General features: G+C 52.3%; 1 protein-coding gene across 3 annotated transcripts in view; it reads left to right on the forward strand.

Annotated features, from left to right (window-relative positions):
* The first annotated feature begins 1,348 nt into the window (after positions 1–1,348).
* DAAM1 (dishevelled associated activator of morphogenesis 1) overlaps positions 1,349–16,660 on the forward strand; it is a 90,272-nt gene continuing 74,960 nt past the window's right edge. For 2 of the 3 annotated variants that reach the window (XM_032111548.1, XM_032111549.1), the window contains exon 1: positions 1,349–1,451. The gene's annotated coding sequence lies outside the window, so the exon portion shown is untranslated. The remainder of the gene's footprint in view (positions 1,452–16,660) is intronic. The other variant, XM_032111550.1, reaches the window with a different exon arrangement.

Below are 16,660 nucleotides of genomic sequence, written 5' to 3' on the forward strand. Positions count from 1 at the left end.
ATCATTGGGTTTGCTGCTCCAGATAACCTGCCCTTGACACTTTTATACCAAAACTGCCTCTGTGATTGTAGCCTCCTGTTGCTTCAACACCCGATGTGAAAGAAATCAAGCAAGGCAGGCTGGAGACCAGCATGGCTGAGCAAAGACCTGCTCCTCAAACTGAGGAGTGAGAAGAAAATGCACAGCCAGTGGACACTTGACCTAGGAGGAGTACAGGGATATGATTTGGATGTGTAGGGATGGGGGTCAGGAAAGCTAAGGCTGAGATGGAAAAGGCCGACGAGAACATGGTCTAGTGGAAGGTGTCCTTGCCCACGACGGGAGGGTTGGAACTAGATGATTTTGAAGGTCCCTTTCAACCCAAGCCCTTCTGTGATTCTATAATTTTACTCCATGAGTTGGTATCAACTCCTCTAAGAATGCTCTTTCTTTACTTTTCCAACACTGGCTTCTCCTTTGTATCAATTTTTGTGCAGACTCCATATGAAACACAATCACCGTAAATCCCTTCCTGCCTTTCAGACCTTCCCATATAGCTGTTGCCAAGAAAGAAAAAACAACTATACAAGATGTAAAAAGCTTGACCTCTTATCCAGAAAAAAAGTTTACTTAAGGTAAAATGTTCCACGCTATTAACTTGATGTGAGTTTTGATTTGCACCAAGACCACTAACTGCTCCTTCTGCCATCTCATGCAGCGAGGTTATTCCCATGCATGTGGGAATCCAACCGTGTATCCAATTGCTGCTCTGATTCGCATGAAATGGGAACCCCTGGAAAATTGATTTCTTAAATCCAAGAGGAGAATGCCACAGCTTGGGAGGCCTCTGCCAGGCAGCTGCGACGCAGACCCCGCATGTCCGTGTCACCCATGTCGCCAGCCGGGTGAAACTTTATCTTCGCCGCTCGGCGGCAGCGGGACCCTCCCGCTTGCCCTCCGCCTTCTCTGCAGCACGGGCAGTGCCGGGGCCCGCAGCGCTCCGCGCGGGGGTCCCGGTGCGGTGTCCCCGGTGCAGAAACCCCGGTGCGGCACCCCGGGTGCGGTACCCCTGGTGCGTTGTCCCGACTGCTGTACCCCCGGTGCCGTACACCCTTTGCAGCATCCCTAGTGCGGTACTCCTAGTGCGGTACCTTTGGTGCGGCACCCCCGGCAGTGCCCCTGGTGCGGTACCCGTGGTGCGGTACCCCCAGAACGGCACCCCCGGTTGCGGAGCCCCCGCCCCGCGCGTCACTACAACTCCCGGCGGCGGGCGGGCGCTGACGCCAGCGCGCCGGGCGGGGCGGGCGCGGCCCATTGTGGGCAGGGGCCGGGCGGGCTCCGCGCAGCGCAGCGCCGCGCCGGCAGGTACGGCGGGCGGGCCGCGGGCAGCGAGCCCTCCGCCCCGGCAGGAACGGCGGGCGGACCGCGGGCAGCGAGCCCTCCGCCCCGGCAGGAACGGCGGCCGCGCTGCGGTGAGTCCTCCGAGCCCCTCGGCGCTCCTCCCCTTTCGGCTTCTGGGGGCTTTTGGCGGAGCGTGTTGCCCTTCTCCCGTACCCCGCGGCCGTGCTGGGGAGGGGTTCCGGAGCGCCGGCAGCGGGGCGAGGGCCGGGGCTTTTCTGCCTTTTCCAAGCCGTGGGGAGGGAGGCGAGCCCGCGTCCCACCCCGCCCCGGGCGCTGCGTGGAGCTGTTGCCCCGGGGGGATCGCCCGGGCCCCGCGGCGTCCGCCTCGCTGCCGGCGCCCCGAAGCACGGCGTGTCCCCGGCCCCGGCGTGTCCCAGGCGGTGCCCGGCCCGGTGGTCGCCGAGGAGGGGGCGCCCACGCGGGGGCGTGGGATGCGGGATGCTGCTGCTGCGCTGCCTTCTCCATGGCAACGCCTCCGGAGGCTGCTGCAGCCCCGGCGCCGGCTGGCACGGCGGCTCCCACCCCTGCGGCGACTCCCACACCACCGATATGACCCCCCTGATGGGGCTCCCGCGGGCTTTGGGGGGTCTCAGCCTCCTGAGTGCCTCCCCATAGGCACAGCAGTTGGGGCTGCCCCGTCGTCTGTATGTGCCGAGGCTCTGGTGCTGGTGTCACACATTTTGCTGCAGGCGTGCTCTGGTCCAGCCGATGCTTTGATGTGGGAGCTGGGGTGGGAGTAGGATTTTGGCATGTGCCGGTGTTGGGCTATGGCTTGGCTACAAGCAGGTGTGTGGCTCAGGCACCAGGTGGGGAGGTGCGGTCTGTCATTGGCTGCAGCCGCCCAAAAATTCTGGGAGATTCCGGTCAGGGGTCTGCAAGGAGGAGGGACAATGCCCTTGCTGCATGGAGCCTCGGGGGTTGGCACCCACTGCCACTGGTGTGCGATGGCTGTGGTTGGATCCTGATCTTTTGCTTGGCACAAAGTCTTCAGTGTGATCAGGGAGGTTTTGTCCCTAGGGTCTGCAACGCTCGTGTGTCTTTCACATCATGCTGCCTCTTGCATTGGTGCTGGTGTGAAACAGTCTTTCTGCATCCTTAAGTGATCAAGGTTAATTTAAGGCAAAGATGGATGATAATGTGCCTCCTGACAAAAGCCATGTGAACCAACAGGGCTGTGCTGCCAAAGTGGGGGCAAGGGGCTCCCTGTGGAAACCAGAGGCAGGTGGAAGATCATGGGGTGCAGCCAAGTCCCCTTTTCCTGGTGCTGGGGAGAGGGGAGCCCATGGCACAGGCTGCCTCAGTGGCTTTGACCAGGCCTGAGCACTGCAGATGCCTGGCATTGTACAGCCAGCCAGCTTCTCCCGGCAGCATGGAGAGGGAGAAACTGGTGTTTTCCTTTTTCTCCCCTCTGGAGGTTGATTCTGAGACTACGTACAAAATCAGGTGCTGATGTGTATTAATGCCTCAGTGGTGAACCGTGGTGCAACCTTGTTATCCTCCCTTGCCAAAAACAAAGCTATTCCAAAGCTATTGGCATTCCCTGCCTGCCCCTCTTTGAGTCCCATTAGAAGTAAATGGGTCCTGCAGCATCTGGACCTTTTTCCATGAGCACTGGAGTTTGTTTTGGCGTGCGTTTTCCCCCAAGCCCCGAGGGTCAGACATCCACCTTGCTGTTCCTCGATTAATGAGTGACTCGCCCTGCTCTCCCCATGGGCATGTGCCGGGACCTGCCCCTGCTCTGTCAGGAGCAGGAAGCAAAAGCCAAAGTCCATGATCTCCGACCGCCCAACGTTGTGTGACACCGGAACAGGAGGAAGCAGTGACGCTTCCCGGCTCTGGCCAGTGCTCAGCTGGTGTGTGGCTCTGCCGGCGGTGCCCTGACACGGCCTCAGGATTTTTGGGTCCAGCCAGCCAGGCGTGCACCCTGCTCCATGTCCTGGCCTCTGCTCCGGGGAGGCAAACAGGATGGGTGAGGTGTAAAATCAGCACTGAATCCGCTCCCTTGGGCTTGAAACAGAGTCAAACCGGTCTTGACCTGAGCTGGCTCCTTATCTGACCCTTTGTTTGTGGCAGGGGTGCAGGAGGGAGCAGGAAAGGGACAGCCATGGCAGGCTGGCTCCTCCGGTGAGGACAGGCAAGACCGGGGGACAGCCGGTCTAACTGGATCATGTTTATCTCCCTGTGCTTCTGTGCTTTGTTTTGGTTTTTTCCTCCTCTTTTTCCCGCACTGTCATGTCACAGCTGAGGAACCCGAGGCAGGGGTGACATGGAGCTGTTGGGCAGCTGGGCTTCCCACAAGTTCTGTTTGTCAGCCAGCCAGGAGCGTGGCTCCTCTCGCTCCATCTTCCTGCTTTGAAGTTTCCATGCACTGACTATCCCTGCTGGGTTCATCCTTAAAGGTCTTTGGCTGATGCACTTGGAGCAGCCCACCACATGCCCAAGTTGAAAACATACCTGGTGCATTTATAACCTGAACTGTTTGCATGGGGATCCTGACAGATGCACCACCCAGAGCGGGTGGTCTTCTGCCCATCCTCCTCCTGCACAGACACCCACTGAGCTGCTCCTACATGGCCACTTTTATCTCTGAAGTATTAATAAATGAAGCTTGCCTATTTCTGTGAGCCTTTCTAAGAGGCTGGAGGGGCTGCCTTGAAGGCTTGCTCGGCACTGCAACTATTCAGAGCTTTTTTCCGCCTGTGCTCTAGCAGTCGATAAGCCAGGGCATCCAGCTGTCAGCTCTGCAGATTGCCAAAGCCTGCTCAACGACATTTCTGCAGGCTTCGCTCACAAATGAGGATTTTGTTGGACGCTTTGGTTTCTGACTTGATGCTGGTAATTAAATATCTTAACTTGGCTTCAGAAAGCTGCCACTGCCGTGGAGTGACTGGTGAGGCCATGTGAAGCAGGATGTGCTTGTTCTGCTGGAATTGAGTGTGACCTAACTACGATTCTTCAACCTGCAATTTATTTTCTTATAAAAATATACTTTTTTTATATAAGTAAAACCCTTTTAAAAGGGAAAGAAAAACCGTGTGTTTTACTGCTGTGCTGTTAAGCTTGCATGGACCTGCTGGGACAGCTGTTTAGTTGCAAGTTGTGGCAGCTGAATGCCATAAAATTCAAATCATGTCCATATTGATTTTTTTCCCCTCTTTCTTTTAAGATAATCATATATGTACTTTTCACTCATGCAACACAACAGATGTCAAGTACCATCCTGAAAAAAAAGGAGCTGATCTGAGCAAAGGGCTGTAAATTGGGGCAGAAATACTGAATGCCTGATCCTGACTTGTGTGTTGGTTAATTTAGATGGTAAGTCACATAGATTTACTCGCTCTATGTGTTTATCGTGCTAGGGGATGAGAGAAACAACTAGTTAAGGGTTGGAAAGTTGTTAAATATTCCGGCAGAAGCTCTTCTGAGTATTGGATTAGTTCGCTCACCTTACATGACATATTCTTTATGCAACCTAAACTAGAGGAAGGGGTTGGAACTAGATGGTCTTTAAAGTCTGTTCCAACCCAAATCATTCTGTGATTCTATGATTTCCGACTTTCTATTTAATGCAGAAATTAGAGGCTCCACAGCTCCTTGCCAGATACATGTTGTGATTTGCTCTTTGCCTTTGATTCTTCTTTCCTTTCTTCCTCAACTGGGAGAAAAGCTATGCTGGTGCCTACTTACCCTCCTGCCCTCTCAGGAGACCATTTGCACTCGGTATCTTCTGTCCTTGTGGCATGTCATAGCATTCTGGAATACACTGAGGAACCAGAAGTTCTGGGGTAGCACAGAAAATCTCGGCTCAGTGAGTCATAAAGCTTTCAGATCTTTGTGGCCACTGAGAAGAAAACCAAAGGAGATGGAAATGAGAGAAGCGGCCTGGCAGACCATGAGGACGTGGTTAGTTGAGTGAAGAGTTTCAGGATCTGAGCTGACAGTGCTTTGTTTCATGATTGGTGTGGCCTGAACACCAGCCACCTGAATTATAGCAAATTAACCAAATTAATGCCTGAAGTTGTCTGAACATCTGGCCTGTGTTTTCCTCATGGTGGGGTCAGGTGGGGTCATTCCCAAGGGCATCTGTCCCATGCTGTGCCCAGGTCTGGAGCAACCTCTGTGCCCTCATGTGAGTCTCTGATTACCCCATCCTGTTTGTGCTCCCTCCTGCGTTCACCCCCAGCCTTTTGGGGGGAGTTTGTTGTAAATGCGTTAAATGAAGGAAGTTTGTGCTGCCTGGAGCACCTGGGCAAGGAGGTTGCTCATGGTGCCTTCCTGAGTCAGCCAAACTGGATGGGGTGGCCCAGCCTAGAGACACTCACTGGTGAGTCGGTGTGACCGTGACTCAGTAGGTTTCTCGATGTTCTGCTCCTCATGAGTTGCCTTGAGAGACTGTGTTCAAAACATTGCTGTGACCCACTGGCAGGGCGCTGTTGGACAGGCGTGTTCTTACCCACCAGCTGCTCATCGTGCCAGTGCTGGTTGGTGCTAATGCTGGTTGCTCTTCAAACCTCACCTCTTCCTGGAGTACCTGCCACTTCCTTCGCTGCTGCTTGGATTTTTATTTTTTGTATTTGGAGCTCACTTACGGACAGGGAGGAAGCGCAGCAACGCGTTGTTGTGCGGTTGGTAAGAGCTGATGTGTTGCTAGCTGGAGACATCCTTGTCTTTCCCAACCCAGAGTGCCGAGAGCTCCCCGGCAGGGCCTGGCGGATGATTGAAGGGTTATTTGCCGTGCCAGACAAGTGGCTTCATGTTTCCCTTCTGCATTCCTGGGGCTGAGCACTGCATAGCGATGTGCTTTCAGCTATGTGCTGCTTACCTGAATCATGTCTCCCCCATGCACGCAGCTTGCGTGGAAGCCAGGGCTGCTCTGTCCCTGTGCCACCGAGTGCTTTTATGAGAGCGTAATGAAATAAGGTGTGGAGGGTGTGGTGGAGGAGCCGCAGGAGCGTCCGGCTCTGTCTGCGGTGGTGAAGGCGACTGTGCCTGCCTTTACCACACCTCCTGAAGGGACGGTTTTCAGAAGCTGAACCCAGTAACCCAATTACCGACCTCTGGGTTTGGACTGCTGCCAGGAATTCTGCGCTGAGGCTCCTCATCCCCTTTTGCGCAGGCCCTGGGTGGAAAGCAGCCATGCCAAAGCTCAAAACAACTTGGCAACAGCCAGAGATCAGTGAGATAAAGAGAGGGGAAGGACCCAATTAATCCACCTGACCTGTGCCCAGCCCTAGGAGAGCAGAGGAAAACACAGTGGGATCTCCTGGTGTTCCTTGCTCCCTGCTGCTTGTCTTTCACATGGGGCATTCATCCTGTTTCCCGTGCAATGGGCTGGGCTGCTGGCAGATCCTGCCTTGGGGCAGTATGGCAGGAGGAAGCAATTCAAAATCGTGCCATTCAGAGGCAGACTCTGGGGGGTGGTGTGTGAAACACCAGCAGCTGGGCTCTGTACCAATATGCAAAACTGAGCTATGGAGCTTGGCAGCTTTTGGGGAAGGCTCTGCAGGGTGTTGGTTCCTTCGATGCTTTGCAAGAGCGAGGATCAGCTTGCCTCCCCTTCTAGCGAGCAGGGCATTCGCAGAGGTTGTAGGGTTGAGCATTTGAGGGTAGACTGTCACTAAGCAGGAGAATCCTCACACTGTTTTTGGACAGGAACACAACTGCCCCGACGTTGAGGCTGCAGGGGAGGGGAGCTGGGACTGTGTTCTGCACCTGGGAGCCAGCTTTGCACCACTTGGGCTGGGAGGAGAGGACAGTACTTGTCATTAAAATCAAAGAAAAGTGGAGTGTGGAAGTGGGGGATTCAGAGTGGCATCGTTCAGGGCTGGGATCTGCAGCCACTCAGGTCTGAGGTGTGAGAAGGAGGATGCAGTGCGTTACGGGGGGGGTGTGGAAAAATGTTTTATGTTGCTCAGGTGATTTTCTAGCAGTTTGGTGCCTGTTACAGGCAAACTCTGTTGGTAGGCTTTCCTCTCAGCTCCAGCAGGGAGGAGGAGGAGGACTGAGAAACAGTCCAGAGACCATTTTCCCCACCCCAGACAAGCAAGATGAATTGTTTGCTGTGGCATGGCCATGGAGGCAGTGCAGGAGGACGTTTTCTTGCTCAGATGGTTGTGTGACATAGAGTTCAGTCCATGGTAGGTCTGCCCTGCTGCTGCTCCTGAGTGTTTCTTTTGTCCAGACCTTTCTGAGGCAGCTCTCTGGAGCTGCACATCCACCTGACTTTTACCTTGCCATGAGGTGTGGTGTTTTGTTTCTTTTTTTTTTCTGAGTGCTTGTTCTTTGCTTGGCCTCAGCATCAACTTAATGAATGGTGCTTAGAGGAGCTGTGAACTCATGTCCCATCCTGGGGAGTCTGCGTCAGCCACGGTCTGGTGCAGCTGTTTCCTTCAAGGATGCTTGTGTGGATGGAAGTGACTGTAAATCTGTTTGTATAAAGCTTTCCCTCCCGTGACTCCAGTCATCCTTCACGTTCCTGTTGTTTCATGCTGCTGTTCCTGGAAACCACAGCAGCATCTCGCCAGAGTTGAGGATGGGGGAGATGTGTCAGGGAAGGTGGATACCTTTGCCGTGCCTCGCTTCCACAGGAATCGAATGCAAAGGACGCTTCATTGACTGAGGTTTCCTTCCCTCTGCCCCCGAGGCATGAGGAATGTCTTGGCTTGTGTGCCCAGTGCGGGGAAGAGAGGCTGCTCTGTGCCTTGATATCAGGGTAAGCCTTTTGGGTGCCTGGTGTTTCTCAGCTGCCCTGTATGGCCTGGCACCTTTCTCCTTGCATATCCCATGCATCGCTTTCAGCTGCTGTGCCTCTGCAGAGGGACACTCACCCAGCTTGCTCATGGACAGCCTGGTGCTGGATCCCATCCAGCAACACGGAAAAAAGCAGCCCCACGGTGATGCCTCCTTGGGTTTTCTTCTTCCATCAAGTCCTACAGTCGAGCGCAGGGCTCCTGCCATGCCCATCCCTGTGTCTCAGCCTCCGTGTAGGAGACAGCAGGGTTAAGGCCGTGGGAGCTCGGGTGTTGTTCCGTGGTGCCGGGCAAGCGTCAGGCAGGAGAAAAGCTGAACTTGCAAATCTGTTCCTGGGCGCTCCGGTAAGTCACGCCAAGGACTGTTTGAACAGTGCTAATCCCAGGTGCCTCTGGAGCAACCTTGTTTACAATGCCAGCGCTTCAAATGGGTGTTCTGACAGAAACTTTTTGCAAGCCATTTGCTTACCAAAGCTCTCTGGGTCTGGGAGATTGGTTTTCAGACCTCATTGTGCTATCTCCTTGTCCCAGCATTTTGGAGACACCCTGCAAAGGAGACTGGAAGCTTTTTGGGGACCACTCAGATCCATTTATGAGCTCCATGTGTTTTTCCATGGAGAGTGCTGCTGGCAAATTGCATGTGAAATAACTGGTGGCTCCGGAGCCATGAGAAATCCCTGCCCATCACAGGGAGCAAAAAGATGTTGAGGAAAATTTTTGGAGCATGCTAAATATTGTAATCCCTATAGTCGGTCTGCTTTTGGGGCTGGGGCTGGAATTGTGCCTTTATGCTCATCGTTTTTTCCCTATTTACTTCTGTATTACGTGCTGCTTTTCCACTTATCGGGTTCAGCAAAATTTGTCAGTTCTTAATTGATGCAGTGGTGGTCATAGTTGTGTTCAAAGCGCAGTGATGTGTGACAGGCTGTGATTTGGGTTACCTAGTCACGAAATTGTGCCATTTCCTTAGTTGGCACACCAGGACTTATCTTACATCCAGGCTTTTCAAGCCATTCTATAGCGTGACAGCTTTCATCCTGAGAACAAGAGAGTATAGAGGGACTTCAGCCTCAAAATTCTCTGAATTGATTTCCAAAGGATTGCTTTTAGTTGCATCACAGGAAGCTTTGTTGGTTTTGCTCTGGGGATGAGACTGAACTAGATGAGAGACACGTGAGACAGTGGTGATGATGTGTCTCACAGCTGTAGCTCCGTTGCCTCATGTTTTTCTTTTACCTTTGCCTTGTGGTTTGGACTATGTTTTTCGTTTTGGTGAAAATCAGGGCGAGACTGTGTCTTTGGGGTCTGGCATTCCCAGTATGCCATGGGGTGTTGGACAATTAAGGAGGGATCCATCCCTGGAGATGGCAAGACCCAAGCTCCAGCTGTGGTAATGGGCTGTTACAGTGTGTTCTGAATTGTATCCCTTACTCTGGGAAACTGACTCCAGGCAACTTGGAGTTGGGAGCAAAAAAACCAGTGAAAAATGGGTGCTCATTTTTCCAGGGGGGAAAAAAGCCAAAGAAAACACATCCAACAGTCACCTTGTCAGATATGTCACGGGAATGTCCTTATCCAGCCCCTGGGATGGACTCAGTGCTGTTAATTACAGCTTGTCTTGCTGCTGAAAGGAAAAGTTTGAATCTCTTCACCCTGGGTTTCCCACAGCACCGTTTTGGGACAGCACCAGCCCTGTATCTTCATGCCTGGAAGCTCTTGTCCAAGGCCAGAGACCGGGCTGCTGTTTGCACCAAGCCTTGGATCTGTAAGCACCAGTTGTGGCTGAAGGTCTTGGAAAGACACCTCTGTGTCTCTCTGGGCCATTCCAAACTCGCCTGCTGCAAAAGGCCCCGCAAAGGTGCTCTGGAGCTCAAGGGATGTTGCTGTAAAGGTCCCAAGCACAGGACTGCTGTCCTTTCTGGCGCTGGCCTTGTTTTTGGCTCTGTCCTGCTGGAGGATCTGCAGCTCAGCTCTCCCTTGGGTGCAGCACTTCCCGCCTAGCAGAACTGGCTGGCTTTCAGGAAAATAAACAGGCCTTCTCTGCTGGAGCTGGGAGTCCCGGGCTGCTGCACAAGGGGAGAAGGTTATGACCAAACGACCCTTTCATTGCCTGCCTCTACCTGTGCCGCCGCTGCAGCCGCTCTGCAGCGCTGGAACTGGGCTGTGTCTCATTGGTAACAGGCTGCATTCGGGGGACAGCTTTATGCTCTTGTTTTTAAATTCTCGTGTAGCTCCAGGAGGGGAAACCATCCCTAACCTTTCCATTTTGCACATGGCTGTGTTTCTGTTGGGAGTCCTGCGTTACAGAAGCTGCTGTTGGGGCTGTGGTGCTGTGAGCCCATGGCACACACCTGGGCAGAGCAGCAGGGCAGAGCAATCACTTAGCTGAGAGCTCATGGGATGCTTGGTGCTTTTCCAGCACCAGTTCCATGTCATGCAGTGCCCAGCACAGATACGTGTTCACAGCTTGCCAGTGCTGGTCTAACCCCAAGCTTATTAAAAGCTCACAAGACCGTGTCTTCCCCTTCCTCCTCCTGCTTCCTTCCCCCTCCCTTGGCTTTTCAACACCAGGTTTTGCATAAATCATCTAGGATGTGATCACACAGGAAATTCGCGAATTTAATTTTTTTTTTTTTTTTTTTTTTTTTTTTACAGCCAAGTTCGGAAGTGAATTCAGCTCTCCAGGGTTTCAGTCCTGTGCTTTTTAATCACGAGGTTCCCCATCCTTTCTACTCTGTCACTTGTGACATGACATCTCCTTGGCCTTGTAAGCTTTTCCCCTGCTTCTGCCTGCCCACAGAAACAATAGCTGCTGGAAATGCTCTTCAACCCAAAATGGCTGGGGATTGCCTGTGGAAAATGCAGATTTAATCTATGTTAGGTCTTTTTGTTATTTTGTTTACTGCTTGGTTATCCTTTTCCTTCAAAGAAAAGCCAAGCCCTTGTTCTTGCAGAATTCACCACTCGCGATGTGTTCCTCGCTGGAAGTAACACGCTCAAAATCCTGCATTCCTTTGTGCATCTTTGCTTTATTTTCTTTTTCTTTGTGGGTGGGAGCTTAGGGAGTATAATGGGCAGATTAGCAACTGTATTTGTGGAGTAACCCATCTTTGTGCAGGTCTGGCTAGAAACCAATTAAGCTTGTCTTGATCTCTAAATGAGATTTTTGTCGAACGCCTCACCCAACTGCCTCCTGCATCCATTAATAGCAGGGTGGGATGAAAATAGCTGAACGAGTGAAGATCGCGTGTTGGATAAACAGAGAGGCGTTGGCTGCGAGGAGGTTCCCGGGATGCGTGTGAGCTGCTGCCTCTTTGTGTGGTTGTTTTGTAGCTCCGGTTCTTGAAACCTCGGATTAGGAGTTTCTGACTGCAAGTGTGCAGTCCCCCTGCGGTAGCAGGCGTGGCGTCGCAGGAAAAGCTGCTGGATAAAGAGGGAACATCCCGTGGACTTCATTACTGTGCTGGCCCCCATTCCTGTGACATCCCTGGGAGCTCCTTGTTACTCTCAGCTGCGGGTCCCCCAGAGTGCCTTGGCCTGGGTGTATCTGTCTGGTCTTAGGTTGCTTTTTAGCCTGGAAAAACCCTGTGGCTTTCCAGGGGGACACACGACGTCGCCAGACTGGGGGTGTTGCTGCTGCTGTGATGAAAACCAGTCCGGGAACGGCGCTTCAGTGTGGTGTTTGTGAAGAGAACTGACTAAGGAAAGATGCCTTTAATAAGCTGTGCCTCCGGGGAACCCTTCTATCTCTGTCCCAGACTGTTTCTGCATCAAGATAAGGTTGCAGAGCAGCTGGATTTGTGCTCTGCTTTGGGAGGTGTAGGAGGGGGAAGGGCGCTAGGATTTCTTTTAGGGTGCGAACATTCATTATGATCACTTGTATTTGTAAAGTAGCTACAGATAAGCTGTGCACAGGTGATACCTTCTTCCCTGATGCCTAGCCTTGCTGTTATGGACAAATAATGGCGAGACTGGTCTCAGGGCAAGGGGGAAAGGAAAACACTGGGTGAACTTGCAGGGTGCTGCAGATGTGCTGCAATATGCAGCAGACCACCCTTGTGCCCCGCTTGGTCCTCTCCTAGGGGTGCACAAACCAGCTTTTCCCTGCATTTTGTTCTCTATCTCCCCGCTCTTTAAATTGCAAAAGCTCATGGGTTATTCGTGGAAGTGCTGCTTTTTTTCTTCTCCCCGTGTAAAAGTGCCCAATAAGAGGTGTAGGTCTAAGGACATTCCATGTTGTGCTGAAGCCCATGTGCCATATCAAGGAGGTTAAGGTCTTGTGGACCTCGACATCATGGCATGGTGAAACCCAGTCACTTCCTGTGCTGGGGAAATTTGGGTCAACTTTGGAATCCTGAATCCGTGAAGACCTGGATCCAGATGAGGCAAGTGCCTTCCAGGGGTCCATGACAACTGCAAAAGCCTCAGAAAAATCAAAAGCTGGATGACTGGAAGATGGTTTTGGTGCTTGGGAGGGAGTTATGAAGAGAGGGGCTGGAACAAGCTTCCGGGCTGGTGCTGTTTTGTTTTTTTGGGATGCTCTTTACTGAAAAGCTGGGGAGTTTTGATGCCAGTGAGACAGAAAAATACCTGGTGGCAGGGTGTCCCCTGGACTTCATCCTGCTGTCGTGGGGCCGAGGCAGTTCGGTGCAGTGATCTGATGTGGCATGGCAGCTGTGCGCCGTGGAGATACCATCTCTTGGGAGGAAAACGTAAAAATAACCACGTCTTTGTCTGTGTCTTTGAGTTGCGTGAGACTGCAGCGAAGGAGGTGGGGGATGAAATTATACCCATGGAAATTAGGCAGGAGAAATGAGCCTCTTCCTGGGGGGAAGATCTGAAGGAAAGGTCCTGAAGACCATGAGGGAAATGTCCTCGCTCTCCTCCTGTACTGTGCTGGGGTGCAGGGGACACACTGGAGCTGGGCTTCAGGGTGATTTCAGAGGGTCCCCCATTGTCCCCTGCCATCCTCTTCCTCACTGTGGGCTAAAGGAGGTGCAGCCCACTATGAGTTCCTGCACCTCATCCTGTACCATGGCTCCAGGGTCTAGACAGGTGACACAGACCCTTGCGAGAGACTGTGTCCTGCCCAAGGCTTTGGGAACCTGTTGGACCCACTCTTCCACCTCTTTGCATTTCAGAGCTTTTATGGAGCATGTCTGTTCCTCCGTGGGGGACCACTAAAGTGTGGAGCTAGGAATAAATCCGTGGGAGCTGCGGTGGATGGCAGACGGGCGCTCCTGGCGTAAGCAGGCCCAGCTAATTTAATCTGCGGTGGACATGATCTCCTTTGTCTTCCAGTTGAGCTAAATATACCCTTTGAGTTGTGGTTATGGAGGCTAACTCCTTTTTTGATTATGGAAAACACACTAATGTGGGATGCAGCTGGCTGTCTCTGCATGGAGCTGGGAGAAGAGCGGGATTGGGACATCCCACGGCTGAGACTTGCGTTGCTCTCTCCTGCATATCTGTATCTGGACCAGGGCCAAGGTGTGGGATGCTCGATGGGCAGCTGTGTGGAGGTCTGCAGCTCTGGATTTTTGTGTGATGCAGGTTTTGGAAGCATGAGGAATCCCAGCATAGCCATAAGCTCTGTCTGACAGGTTCTGAAGTTTAGTGGCTGAGCTGCACCTACCTGGGCATGGCTGGTGGCTTCGGGGCAGCGAAAAGGTCCCTCTCCATCTTTGCATAATTCCCAGAAGCAGCAGTTCAGTATTTCTGGATGCAAAGGAAAATAAAAAGCTTGAGCAGCAGTTGGAAGAAGTTTTAGTCTTGGAAGGCAAAAGGGAAATTAAATGCCAGTGGTGAAATTTAATGCGTTAGTCCAAAGGTACCATGTGGGAATTATGTGCCTGGGACTAAGATCAGGAGGCTGTGTGTTGGGGGATACCTGTTTGCACCCTGTTCTGTCTGTGTGAGTGCTCTGCCAGAGCTGCTGGGTGGGCCTTTGGTTGCTTTTTCTCCTGAGGTTTGTCTTGTGTGGCAGCATCTCAGACTCTTCTGTGTTTGGCCTCACAAGGGTCCTTGAAAGACCAGAAAAGGTAAAATGTGCTGCTGCATCTTCCCTGCCGTGCTGGCCTCAAAGCCAAGAGTCATTTTAACTTTTCAGCCCTCACTGTTGCAGGCTTCAGAGGAACCAAGAAAGCAGTTCATAAGGAGAGCTTTAGTGAAATGTGGCTTCAGGGTCTCTAATATTAGCAACTTCTGAGTTAAATACCCGGTGTCAGCCATGCAAGTGCCTCGTGCAGATATTTGCTGGAGGTTGGCAAATCTATATTCCCCCATTTGCTGTCCTTCTGTGTGTAACCAGCTTATCTCTGAGCAGCTGGATTTAACCCTCTTATCCACCTCTGTGCTGGTGGTGTGGTGTGCCAGCCCTTCACACTCTCCTGCTCCTCTGTCCCAGGATGCTGAGAAAAGCCTGGATGACTTCGGTGAGAAATGGGCGTTTGCCTTCCCCGAGATGATTACTTCTGTTATTTAAAAACAAACAAAGCAAAAAACGCACCAGCAAACTCCTGGATTGGGATAATTAAGCCAATTGAAATGTTTAAGTGAATGAGTTTCCCTTTAATTAAAAAAAAAAAAAAGTCTCATCATGGTTCCTAAAATAATGAGCCACTGACCTGCTTTATCCCTGATTTGGCTTACAGATGGAGAGGGGAGGTAAATTACCATAGAAGCATAAAATGTCCTGAGCTGGAAGAGACCCTCAACGATCTTTGAGTCCAACTCCAGCCCTGCCCAGGACACCCCAAGAATCACACCCTGTGCCTGAGAGTGTTGTCCAAATATACCTTGAGCTCTCTCAGGCTGGTGCTGTCACCACTGCCCTGGGGAGCCTTTTCCAGTGCCTGACCACCCTCTGGGGGAAGAGCCTTTTCCTAATATTCAGCCTAAACCTCCCCTGACACAACTTCATGCTGTTCGCTCAGGTTCTATTACAGGTCACCAGAGAGAAGAAATTGGTGCCTGCCCCAAACTTCAGATAAAATAGGGGAAAAGCATGACACTTGAAAGATCAGCTCCTCATCTTCTATGGCAGTGCCTGAGTTTGTTAGTTCAGGGAAGCAGAGAATTGCTCTCCAGGGGCAGGGCAGTTTGTCCTTTCCCGGTGTCTCTGGAGCAGAGCAGCACTCCACTGTGGGGTCAATTTCCACCTCGGAAAGATGAGATCTCACCTCCCCGCCCTTGCTTGGTCCCTAAGCCAGGAGGATTCTGGAGAGCCAGGAGCTGTGCCCTGGGGCTGGGAGGAGGCAAGGGACCACATCACACCTCTGCAAAGCCAATGCATGTGGGAATGGCAGCCCCTCAGTGGTGGGTTCAGTGAAAAGATGTGAGGAGACACGTTTGTTTATCGAAATACAGATCAGTGCCGAGGGAAATGGGGTGTGTTTCAGGGAAGGGGTGAGGCAGCGTGGCAGGGCGGAGGTGACCTGATCAGCGGGGACCACAAACACAGCTGTGTGTGCCTGTGTGCCTTGGTAACTTGAACTCATTGCTGCTGGGAGTCCCTGCCTCAGACTGCTGCCAGAGATGCTGTACTCATTATTAATCTGCTGAGATAATTGTAGTTTTAATGTTTCCAGCGGGGGAGTTCACAGGAGGCGGAGGCATTCCTAGAAGCCCTCGGTGGGTACCGGTGACTCAGCGTCTTGGAGTTGTTTTAAAGTGGGCCTCGGGCTGGTGCTGATTTTCAGAGCTAGGAGGTGATCTGAAGAGGGGGAGCACAGGCAGTGATTTGGAGCTGTGGAATAGCCTTTTCAGCTGTGATTAGGAAATGAGGCAGTTTGGGAGCTGCTGAACCCATGGTGGAAGGGCAGTGCCTGACCCTGGTTTGACTGATGAGCGTGCAGGGAAGTGCTGCATAAAAGCTGGGGAAATGTTGTGTGCTGGGGAATGGGAATGGTCCTCTTGCCTTTTCATCAAGAAGCTGTAAAATGGCATCCAGCAGCTCTTCAGCCCGCCAAACAGCCCATGCCTGGAAGCCAAAGCCAGGTGCATGCTATCCTGAACAAGGCACAGGAACATCTGGATATTTATTTATATTTGAGCTGCATTTAGCCACTGGAACAAACACTTGCAGAAAGTGGCCTTAGCCTTGGCTCAGCATCCTGCCTGCAGACCACAGGTAGCCCTGAAGGGAGTTTGAGCTTAATGAAAGCACATTAAGCCATCAGTAGCAAGAGAAGCAGATAAGATTAAAAAGCGGTAGTGTTTGGGAGCCCCATACTCCAGGAGAAATCCCTTTCAGAGCAAACACTTCTCTCGTAGCTTCTCTAGAAGCTGGAGGAGGACAATGCAGAAGAGGATCTGTGCCACATCTCACAAGAGAAGCAGTCCCACTTCCCTGTTCCACAGCGAGGACACCCTGGAGAGGTGGCTGGGGCAGGGTTTGGGATGCTGCTGGGGGCAGCAGCCTCTGTCTCCCATCCCACCTGGCGGCTGCAGCCCTGTGTAAGCCAGCAAGCAGGTGTGGATGGAGTTTCTGTACATGTGAAACTGATGTCAAGCAGTGTTTTTTCCTATTT

This window comes from Corvus moneduloides, chromosome 6 (assembly GCF_009650955.1).
Source record: "Corvus moneduloides isolate bCorMon1 chromosome 6, bCorMon1.pri, whole genome shotgun sequence".
NCBI lineage: Eukaryota > Metazoa > Chordata > Aves > Passeriformes > Corvidae > Corvus > Corvus moneduloides.